A 12,989-nucleotide genomic window follows, 5' to 3' on the forward strand; every position below is an offset into this window, starting at 1 on the left:
AAACATCAATTATATTTAACTATAGAAGACTCATTTGATATTCATAAATCTGAACTTAAAACTTTAAAAGGTATAAAAATAAATGTTGTTTTAAAAATAAATTTGGCGAAAATTAGTAAAACAGATACAATATATAAATCAGCTAATTTTCAATGAAAGGCTTTAATTATTATTAATACAAACGAAATAAAAAACACTTTACGTCAAGCTTTTGATGAAATAATAAATATAATTGGTAATTGGATTTCAGAAGGAAGCGGCTGGAGAATAGAGTCAATTGATGCTCATTATATAAATAGATATAAATATACACCTCTGGCTGCTTCTAGTTATTTAGAATTACCAAAACCATTACAAAATTCAATGAAAGGATTAATAAATATAAAGAATGGGCATGATAATGGATGTTTTAGATGATGTCATTTGGCTTACACATTTCCTGTTAAAAAAACCCTTATAGAGTTTCAAATTACAAAAGCATATAGAAAAACTCAATTATAAAGGAATAAAATGTCCTGTTACATTTAATCAATACCTACAATAGAAACTCAGAATGATATTTCATTTAATATATTTGGTTATGAAGATAATAATGTTTATCCATTGTATATTTCAAAATATCAATAATTCCTATTGTTAAATTTGTTGGATTAAGAAGTAAAATGTATTCATATAGAAAATGAAGTTAACATTAAAAATGTAAAGGAATGAAAAATCATGTTGTAAAGAAAACAATAGTTCATGAAAATTACAAAGACTCCTTATTTAATTCAACCCAAAGTAACCATACCTTTAAAGTTATTCGTTCTGATAAGCACAATATTTCTAGTTATGTTATTAATAAAACATCGTTATCATGTTATGACGATAAAAGATATATTCTTGATAATGGTATTAATATATTAGCTTATTGTAGAACCATAAATTGTTAATTGAATATTCTTAACGTTTAAACCATCTTTATAGATTATATCATTCAAATTGATCAGCATAATTAATAGAAATACATTCATTTTTTTTTTCTTACATTGTAACTTTGAAGACTTTATTTTCTTTTTTTTAGTTTCAATTTAGCTTCTCCTTTATCTAATTTAATTGCATCTACATTGTATAAGAATAATTAAGATGCAATTTTGTTTAATTGTTACATTATAACCATTTTGAAGTAAATCAGGACTAGCATTACCAACTTTCCATTTAAATAACACAACAGCATCTTCTGTTGCAGATGTTAAAAACAAAGGAGCTTTTCTTACTATTTGCCTTTCTATTTTATTTACTTTTTCATTTATATTATTGAATATTCCCATTATATAAAAATCGATGGAAATAAATCAATTGACTAGATAGAATCTAACATAACTTCCTGGTTCTATAGTAAAATCTATCGGTATGTCTCTGTCTACATTTGGCCAAATTGCAAATATTGTTCCTTCGCTTAATTTCATTTCATTTTTTTTTTCTTAAAAACCAGTGTCGTATTTTTAACCTCAGATGTAATATACTCCCATCCGTTTGAGTGATCACTACTCCAGTAAAAAAAAACGAATTCAAATCTTTACCAGAGTATACAAAGATAATGTTAACCTCAATTATGTAATCTCCATCTTGTTGGACTTTAAATTCATTATCTTCCGATCCTTGGTGGCCTTTGATTTCATATCCTCTTACTTTTTTAATAAAACGTTTATAATCTGTAGTCTTATTAGCCCGTATTCCAAATAATACAAAAAAAAAAAAATCTGAGGCCTTTAATACCTTTTGTTGTAACTGTTTATCTTCCGTATCATATATTCTTCCATATTGTTTCGTTACATGTAGTTGTTTGCTATTGTAATGTTCAAACATAAACACTTCACGTTTTACTTTTTCTAGTTCCCCTTCTAGTGTTTTATAATTATCATTAAGTTTAAGAATTACTTCAGCTAAATCATCAACTCGTTTTGTTGTAGCAACTTCAGAAGCAGACAAATTGTCAACAGTATTTTTTTGTTTTACCTTATCGTTTTTGTTTTTTTTTTAAAAAGCATTTCTTACTTTTGTAATTTCTTCTGCATTAGTGGAAATTGCTTCAGCATTAGAGGTAATTGATTCTCCTTGTTTAACTAATTTTTCAACTACAAATTCCAGGTCATTTTTATTGTTTTCAATTTTAGCATTAAATTCGTTAATATCTGTTTGTAATATTTCTGTAAGTGTAATTAATCCTGCGTACTTTATATTGTGACGTGTGTCGACAGTACTTAACCAGTTTTGAAGTTGGTTCTTCAAATTTTCTAAGTTAGAATTTAAGTTAGAATTAAACTCTTTTCTAAGATTATCTAATGCTGTGTCATGATTATCACCTCTTTGTGAAGCTGCCTTTTCAAGTTCAGATTTATAGTCTGTAAATTTATTTGAAAATGTGTCTAACAAATCTTGGGTTTTTTTTGTAAAGTCAGTATTTAGTTTATTTATTTCTGTTCTGACTTCTCACTGATACATGTTCTGTAACTTTTTCTCAGCTTCAACAATCTAGTCTTTTAATTTTTCATGTTTAATCATACTATCGTTTAATTCTTGAACTTGATTGTATAATATTTCAAAATTGGTTCTGAATACTTCTTTCATCTGAATATCTGTCAAATCAGATTTCTCTTCAAGTTCTTTAATAGAATCAACCATAGCTTTCATTTCTTCTTCAATTTTACCTTGTAATTCAACTATTAATGCTCGATTGTTTTTAAAATCTTTTTCTAATTCTTCAATATTTTTCTTTACCTCTTCTTCTAATGTCTGTTTAATACTTTTAATGTCTTCTATTACACTTTGATTTTTTTTTAAACACAAACCGTCTTGAAACTGCATCACTTTGTTGTTATTCCCCAACCGGTGTTTAGCCAGAGGGGCTTATGGGTTGCCCCGTATGCCTGTCAATACGTCAGCCATGCGAAGAGGGATATTGCAACAACTTTGAAACTGAAACAGATGTTTTCATGATACGAGTTACATAAATGGATGGCAATGTGGAGAATGTCATCGTCATTTGAACTTGTTCCTGTGACAACAAATATTGTTGCTATGGCAATAAATAGTCATCGAATACCACAAAAAGTGTCTTCCTGCATTTCTTAAAAACTAAGAAATTTTATCTTGAAAAAGTGTACATAAATAGGAGGAACAATTAGATACATGCTTCTTTTTTAATTTTCTCAAATTTATACATCTTTTCATCCCTCTGTATGTCCGTCCATCATTTGCAAATGGTGGATTCTTCAATAACTTCAAAAGTACAAATTCTAAAGACTTCTTTATGAAACCTTGTTTATTGATTGTAGGTAATATGAAGAATGTGCAGGTCTTTTAACTTAGTTTCTATATACATTGTAGTTCCTATGACACCAAATACGACAACTGCCCTTTTGAGACTTAGAAATACAAGAATAGATTATAGCGACGGGCTAGAAGGATCAAATGAAACAACGTTCCTAATTATGCACCCGCTGCCACAATATCTGCAAAATCAATTGATCACTTATTTATTGATTATGTAATGCTAACTGTGTAACAAAGTAGAGTAAGGCTGAAAATATTAAAGTTTCTTCCATGGAAAACACTAAGTAACTATTCTGTGAAATATATTACTCAGCACAGTGAGCTGGAATCTGAAATAATACATGTCAGATGCACATGTTAGTACACACAAGCACGAGATGATAGACAAAATTAGTTAACTTGCATAAGGCAGTGCAGAGCATTTTAGCACTTTTGGCAAATAACACCGTCCTCGACAGCCTTTTGCTGCACTTGAGGAGCTATTGGCACGAGACTGGTGTTTGAGGCAAAACTACCAGAAAGGTTCCAATTTTTCAAAGATATCTCTGGTCCGCCTTATTTATCTTGACTTGAAATCTTAGGAAAAGGAAAGAATGTGCCCAACCTGATAGGCAACCTTTTTGAGTATGTTCAAGAGGTGTAGCAGACGATGCAGGAATGCACACTATAGCCTTGCTCTTTGTGTGAACAGATGGTTGATTAGCTACTTGACATGTTTTGTTGTAAAGAAGAGTATCAAAAGACTTTTTCGTTGGCATTTAATCTAAGTTAGGCTGAATTAAAGAAAAAATAAACACGATCTGAGAATGATGCTGTGAAATCAATGAAACTGGTCAAAATTTTCCGAACAGAATGTCTTTGCTTCGCGCACAGAAAGCCCATGTCTTGTCAAAAATTAACGTGTGAAGATAAAGCCTTACTCAAAGCTTTCATGAAATACCCGAAAAAGTGCTCTCATTTCTTCACATTTCATGAAAAATTGATGGAACTAAAAGGGGAATTTAGTTAATATGTCAAAATAATATTTTATTTGGATTTTTTATAATTGTAAGTCCCCATGGCAATGTCATGTGACGTCATCCGGCCCACTTTCGTCGAAATTTGTATATTGCATTCGCTAAAACATTTTTGCCACTATTTTTTCAGTCTACATGTTCTTAAAATCAGGTGAATATTTATGTGAAATATGTTATGCCAAAAAAGTCGAATTATAAATGTAACATATTGTCTGAACAGAGGTCTGTAACACAATTTTTGTTATGAATCAATAAAAGAGACAAATACGTTAATGCGTAAGAGTTTAGTAGAACAGTAACCTAAAGAAAACAAAATAATATCAATGGCATGGTAGGTACAAAGTGGCCAGGAGAGTATCATTGACGGCTCGCAGTTCAGACGTCAGAAAACAACGTTGTTCAGCAATATTTTGAAAATTAAAGCTATCCTTGATATGGACCGATGTATCACAGTTCAGTGTCCCATTCCATCTATACCAAAGAAATAGTATATGAACAGTTTGTTTGTAGGAAGGTGTAGAAAATGCATTTAAAAGCCAATGATTCACCGTTAGTCACGAGTTGTACTGGTTAGTTTTGTTTGACGAGACAGCGTCATTCCATTGGACCGCTAAATTGGTGGTGACTTAGTCTTACAAACGGTAAATAAATAATATTTGCTGTCTTAAAACTAGTTTAAGTACTCACATTTCATATGTCCTTATCTATCTTATACTTTTATTTCAGCTAAAATGTCCAGAAAAGATATTAGAACACATTTTTTGGTAGAACAGATGGATTCTGGTCCTTACTTATACCCCTATCCCACTCAGCCACGGTCCGACTACATCCTAAACAAAACTGGCAGGACGCAGTAAGAATGTAGAAGGAAAGCAGTAGACGCCGATAAGGACGTGATATGGTCTCCATGGGCGTGGATGACGCGGTCGAACTTTGGAGATGTTAAAGAAAACGTAGTGAGAACGTGTTCGAATCAGGACGCAGTCAGAACTTAATAAGGACGTAGTAACGGCGGCATTGACGTAACTAAAACCCAGTAGGACGTAGTACAAGCGTGGTGCGGACTAGAAAGACTGCATGGCGTCTTCATTGAGGTGTCACTTTGTTGTCGTTGCGTTCTTGTTACGTCAATGGATTTCTCACTACGACCTATTCACTCCTGTGTGCTATGACCATAGTATGTCCGTGCCACGTTGTAGAATCCCGCATTAGCTTATAAATATGTTATTTCGGTGCTTAACATGTCCGTGTCACGTTTGCAGCAGGTTCTCATCGTGTCTATTTCAGATTCTGAGAATTGAGTATGAATACTGGATCCAATTCCCTATTACTTTATAGTCGACCAGCAATAAGTATGAACGCACATCATCAGGAATTTACCGCCTCGGTAGTCAAGTGGTAGAGCGTCCGCTTCCAGAGCGGGAGGCCGTGGGTTCGATCCCCGGCCGCGTCATACCAAAGACGCAAAAAATGGTACTAGTAGCTTCCTCGCTTGGTGCTCAGCATTAAGAGGGTAGTGCTAGGACTGGTCAGCCCGGTGTCAGTATAATGTGACTGGGTGGGGTATCATGTCACGTGTCTACGGCGTGATATTCTAGTGAGGCAGCACTATAAAGTTGGGCATTGTGCTCACTGCTACAAGTAGACACCGTCGTTTATATGACTGAAAAATTGTTGAAAAAGACGTTAAACCCGAACACACACATACACACTCATCAGGAATTTCCAATAATCACTGTCAGCTTGTGATGGACTTCTGGACCTTCGTATACCCTTCACGCTGCCTTTGCTTTTTCCACGGCCTCGCTATAAGACTGCTCTAATTTCTTCATATTGTATTTGATTGTTGTTGAGTGTAGATGCAGACACAATAAAACTTGCAGAAGGTATGAAAAAGTGGCGCGTGGCATATTATTTATAAGTAGCCGACGAACAGTGAGAACGTGATAATTGCATGGTAAGCGAGAGGTGCAATCTGACTGGTCGTACTAAGAACGTAGTAAATATGCATTGGACCTGGTGCGCGCGTGAAGATGCGTGTGGTAAGAAAATTAGTGGGACCGTGTTAGACACAGTGAGAACTTGACAAGGATGTTGTAAGGGCACAGTATGAACTTGAGAACTGCACATTTTTCGAGTCTGACCCCGTCCCCGTCGCGTTGACCGAAATTTTCAGGACGCAGTACGGTCTTCATTGTCTTCGCCTGACACTGATGGGGGCATTAGTGACTGTACATTATATGCTAATGACATTAAACTATAAACTATTGTTATAGCACACTTTGACAAAAACAAAATAATATTTCATTAGTTCTCTCAGTGTAAATAGATTTAAATGCACAGAGCAACACTGACAAATTCTGAGTCGCGAAAACTAATGAGCAAAGTGAAATACATGTCATCTATTCACTTATACATACTACAGTCAAACTGCGTTCGCTCTAACTCAGATAATTCAAACATCATCCTTTACTCGAACCCATTGTCAGGTCCTGACCAAATGCCTTTATAACATATTTTTCGATGAATTTAACTACCGATAACTCGAACACATTTTTGTCGGTCGCGAAGGGTTCAAGTTAGAGAAATTCGACTGTATTTATAATAATGTACCATTGTTGTAAAGTTCTACATAACCTTTTAATGAGTAAGAAAACATATGAAAAACCAACAGCTATATTCAAATGGGAAAACATTCTTGATGATAAGGAAATTGATTGGAAAAAAGTTTTTAGTAACCCATTCAAAGCCACAATAGATAACAATCTTAGAAGTTTTCAATATAAATTGTTAATGCGCTTGCTTCCAACAAACAAATATCTTTATAAATGTAAATTGTCTCAAAGTAATTTATGTGATTTCTGTTGCATGAGTAATGAGAGTATAGAACATTTAATTTGGGAATGTCCAAAGGTACAAATTTTCTGGAACAGACTACAAGTCTTTCTGGAAAATAAGGGATACAATGAGTTAAAACTAAATATAAAGAATGTTTGTTTTGGTTACATAGGTAACACAGATAAAGAAGATATCCTAAACTTTTTCATTATTCTTGGTAAATTTTTTATCTTTAAAATGAAATATACAAAAAAAAATGTTCCTTCTTTTGATAACTTTTTTACATTTTTCAAGCAGAGAATTAGAATTGAAAAATAAATAGCAATGATTAATGACAGGCTCCATCAATATGAAGAAAAATGGTTAAATTTTACTGAAGTGGACTAATATTGAAATAAGCCAAGCCTCTCAGCTATACAATACAGTACCAAATTATCAGTTATGAAAAACAGGAAACGAACAACACTATCCTTTAAAAATATCCTTCTATTTGCTTTTTAGGATCATGATTCCAAGTGACATAACTCAGCTCTTACTCTTCTCACTCTCCCTTCTCATCCTTCCATTCTTGCCTGAATGATTATTATCTTTCCCACTGTCCTTTCACTTCTAACCTCGTTAACTTTTATATAACACTCTTAGATATAAACATGTAAATCTAGTTGTGTTATTGTACATTCTGTCTTCTATGTACTTCTTTTTGTGCTTTGATACTTAAAATAATGTTTGAGTGTAATTTGAAATATAAACGATTTGTATGTTTGTATTTATGATTGAAAAATAAAAGAGAAAACAAAAAGTTCTACATAAGACTGTTGCCATTTTTAACCTTCTTAAAATGCCAGTTAACATAACATACTTAATTCTGACTCACATAAGTGCATTCTTACTTTTCTTATGCTTAATTTTAAATTTTATCGAAGGGAGACAACTTTTTTTTCATTTTTGTCGGAAGTGCAGTATTTCTGTTAATATAATATGTTTGAATTTATTCAAACAGATGATTTTAACCAATTATATGATGTCTGTAAGTATCATTATAAGCTGTATAGATAATATTAGGTATTTCTTAAAATAAATACATGCATGGTGGCCATCTTGGATTTTTCGGCCATATCGGATTTTTTTGAGTGGGTCTCATGCTCATTGTTTGTGTTTTGCCCTAAAGTAGTTAAATACCAAGTTTTGTTCTTTTCCCATTTTTTGAAGTATTCTTACATGATTTTACTGGACTATAATTGCAATACAATTGGTCTTGCAATGATGACAATATTGATCCTTGATCTATATATTTTTGCAACACAATTGCTGTAATATTTATTAGAATTCCTTTTTTATTTCGTATTTTTACTTATTTTTACGATCCTCATATAATTTGTGTCTCAACATCATTATTTTTCCATATTTATGCACCTACCTACTAGATGTTGCTAAACAACATGGTGGAAGGTGAAAGCATTCGTTATTAACATCCCAAGATGGAGAAAATGAATATGAAAATAGTACAAACGAAGCCCTGAGAGGGGTGTGGGCTTGCGTGCAGGTCCGCTTTGGTAAAGTTTTGGCGCGGGTTAAAAATAAATTTATCTATATTTCAAGACAATAGAGTTCCCTATAATTTGGTACACACTATATTATTGAAACACATGAAATGAGTGATTTACGGCCAGAAAACTGGGTACAATTTTTTTTTTAAATGGCTATTTCACATAAGGAAAAAGGTAGTTTGGTAGATTTAAGCAATGTGAAGCCATGTATTGATCGATTTCATTGAAATATGTCTCCAAACGTTTGCTATAAAGTAGCAAATGCAACTGGGTCTTAGTAAAATGATAATAGACCCACCTAACAACAGAGAAGTCAGGAAATGCATGTAAAAAAGGAGAACGATCGATAAAAAGTAGGGGGTGGGGTAGGGGTCGGAATGATCGCTAGCCAAACCCGGCGTAGTTTTGGCATGTGACTCAAAGAAAATCAATTTGTTTCCAAGAGCATTAAATTCCCCACAATTCGATAGCAAAATACGACCAGAAAACGGTGTACAATGTTTTGAAAATGGCTATTTCACATAGGGAAAAAGGGAGTTTTGGTAAACAGACCTACCTAACAACAGAGAAGTCAAGGAATACATGTAAAAAAGTATAGTGATCGATCAAAAGTAGGGGTTAGGGTGGTGGATGGAATGATCGCCAGCCAGACTCAGCGCTAGTTTTGGCCTGTGACTCAAAGAAAATCACATTGTGAACAAGAGCATTACATTCCCTACAATGCGATACCAAAATTATTAACATAAGTTTTAAAATGTGTGATTAACGTGCCAGAAAAACGTGTGAATATTTTGGAAAATGGCCATTTTCGGGATGAAATGGTGGGGTGGTTTTAATTATCTGGTCACTGTAACCTAAAGCATACACGGATTTTAATAAAAGAGGTATCGTTAAAACTGCAATATTTATTGAAATCCACTTTTTTCGTATTTTTTACCTATTTTCGCGACCCTCATATGACAACATCATAAAAGGTGAAAGTATTTGCTGTTTACACCCCAAGAGGGCGAAAATGAATATATAAATAGTACAAATGGAGCACAGAGAGGAGGGAAGGGGCGTGCGTGCAGGTGCTTTTTGGAAATGTTTCCATGTTTGTTGTAAAAAATGAGGTTCATTTTCCAAGGGAATGAATTTCCCTATAAGGTGGTAGAAAAGTTATAGTTATAGCTTAGAAATGAGTGATTTATGAGCAGAGAACGGTATAAAATATATGCCAAACGACAATTATCCGGGAATAACTCTGGGGGTGGGGAAGCGGCAAGTCCAGAGTTGCCATAGTTTCGTAATGCTCTGAGGCACATATATTATTTAGATTTCAAGAGTATATAATTCTTCACATTCTGGTCTATAAAACATGTCAGTATGTTAATAAATGGTGAAGATATTTCGATTTAAATATTCCAAAATCTCACGGAAGACACACTCGTCTTGAAGCGAATAATATTTCATTTTCATAACGGCTGTTACTGAAACAGGTTCACGCGCCAAATTGCAGAAATAGTAACATCCTCGTTAAATCAAGAGATGGTGGCTTCATCAAGTATAGTCTGCAAAATTGTCGTTAAAGGTAGCATACACCTGCAAAACCTACATTCGTTTACTGTCCCTAATAAAAATCTTGATGCCAAGATTCTTACCTACATGAACAGAATAAAATAAACTATATATACAAATATTCTAATTCATTATTATTATAATGTCATATATTTTCAATATATTATGTCAACACCAGAAAACACTTCAAACACTTTATGAAACCAATATGTTTCAATGTGTCTAGATTTTATGGTCTTGCAATCAAGCAATGCAACGTGTACGAATTTTGACATTGTTAATTTCTATGTACTTTTGAATTCAAAACCTTTTTAATATATTTGCTTTTACTGTAGCAAAAAAAAAAAACAAATTATCAATGTTAAATTATCAGTTTGTGTTGTCAATAAATATCTTGTGATACTAATATATTATTATAAACCTTCTTATTATATGTACCAAACTCATTGAGTTACCCAGTCCCTCAGTCCAAATTGTTCCGATGTCATGTTGTCTTTCTTTATTTCTTCAGATTTTTTTTTAATTTTTGTTTTGTTTTAGTTTTTATTATTTGTTTGAGGGGTTCTTTGTGGTAACCGCTTTAAGAACTTGAACTTTCTGCAAAGAACCACTTCGGACGAGATGTGCGTTATCACTTTACATCAACTTTCCAAACCATAAGTGTTTAATTTTAGTTTCTAATCAATACATCTATTCTTTAAAACAAAATAAATTTATACACTTTTCTATTTTTTTGGTGTGTGTGTCATATATTTCATACCTTTAACCCCTATCATGCTTTAACAGTTATATTTGACAGAATACATTATATATATTGATTGCAAGTGTGTTTTACTTTAATTTCTTTTAATAAGTTGTTGGAATCCGTTTCATGACATTTTTACAACTGAAACTGCCTTTTAAACTTTTAAAAACTTTGTCATTATCAATTATGTTCTCGGAACGCACTTCATACCTTTCTCAAAATGATAAAGTAACGGCTGAAGTCCATTTTGTACAAGTGGTTTTAAATGTTTCTGTGAGGAATTTTACAGCAGTTTTTTTTCTGAAACTGATAACTATTCAGATATATATGTTTGTACTTATATATGTAGTTATAAAACATCAGACTTATTTTCATAACAAAATCTAAGACTACAACTAGAAAATAAATTAGATTAAGCCTTCATTAAAATTCCGCTAAAATAGTGTCAATATAAGAACGAAATTTTATCCTCTTTTAGTTAATTGATATGGTTTGAATTCGAGGACTATTGTCAGAATTCTGGGATTTGCTATTATTTCGGAATTACTTATATTTCCACTTTAAACAATATATGCCGCACCATGAGAAAAACAACATAATGCGTTTGCGACCAGCATGGATCCAGACCAGCCTGCGCTTTCAAAGTTTATTGCAATTATAGAAACCATTAGCGAAGAGCATGAATACTAACAAAACTGTTCGGATGCGCAGGCTGGTCTGGATCCATGCTGGTCGCAAATGCACTATGTTGGTTTTCTCATAGTGCGGCTCGTTTATTCCATTATATTACATTTTATCACGGAAGAGACAGTGAACTAATTCAAAGCTGGATGGAAACAGCCGCAACTCGATGAATTTAAATCAGCAAAAAAGAAATCGATAATGTTGCGGTTTTCACCTTTTTCGACAGAACTCGGTTACCCAACTTGCATGTTTTCGTTTCAGTTTCATTTACATTTCGGTTTCAGTCCTATCGTATATTTGAAATGGTTATAATCCGTGTACTAGTTGTGAATGTGGAATGACCCATTTATTATAATCCGTATTCATTTTTCATATATGGAATTATCCATCTATTATAATCTGTATATGCGAAGATCCATTGGTTATAATATGAGCACTTTTTGTTTATATGCAACGATCCATTGATTATAATATGTGCAGATTTTGTTTATATGCAATGATCCATTGATTATAATCTGTGCACATTTTATTTATATGCAATGGTGCATTGATTATAATCTGTGTACATTTTGTATATATGCAATGATCCATGTACACTTTGTATATATGCAAGTATCCATTTATTACAATCGTGCACATTTTGTTTATATGCAATATTCATTGATTATAATATTATTATTATACCTGATTTAAATATGTGTATATTTTGTATATATGCAATGATCCATGTACACTTTGTAGATATGCAAGGATCCATGTATTACAATCTGTGTACGTTTTGTATGTGTGAAATGATCCATTTACTATAATCCATGAACATTAATTTAATAGATATAAAGCTTATAGAATATTTCCAAATGTTCTTTTCAGGTAGAGCCCAATTTTGAATTTTTACCCAAACATTTTGATTTTCATTGCCATATTAGTTGTAGTAACCATAATGACCCATTTGAAAATTGACGATCGTCATTTGAGGGAGGGTTATCCATGTCTAAATTAAAATGTGTTAGGTTAAAAGAGCAAGTGTGTTTAAAATACAGCCTTTTATTCAAACCTAATAGATATAATCTTTATTTGAGTCTCATCAATGTACATACATCATAATATACAAAGTTATAATTAAATTGCCTTTGCCTATCAGAGGTGCGTTATTCATTATTGTGAGTTGCACTTAGTATAATTAAATGTGTCTGTAATAAAAAAATTAATTTTGTATAAAATATTTGTCAGTCTCCATTTATTTGTTAACCATACTCTTTTGCTATTTATTTTTAATTCTGATAATAA

The sequence above is a fragment of the Mercenaria mercenaria genome, unplaced genomic scaffold (assembly GCF_021730395.1).
Source record: "Mercenaria mercenaria strain notata unplaced genomic scaffold, MADL_Memer_1 contig_5099, whole genome shotgun sequence".
In the NCBI taxonomy this organism is placed as follows: Eukaryota; Metazoa; Mollusca; class Bivalvia; order Venerida; family Veneridae; genus Mercenaria; species Mercenaria mercenaria.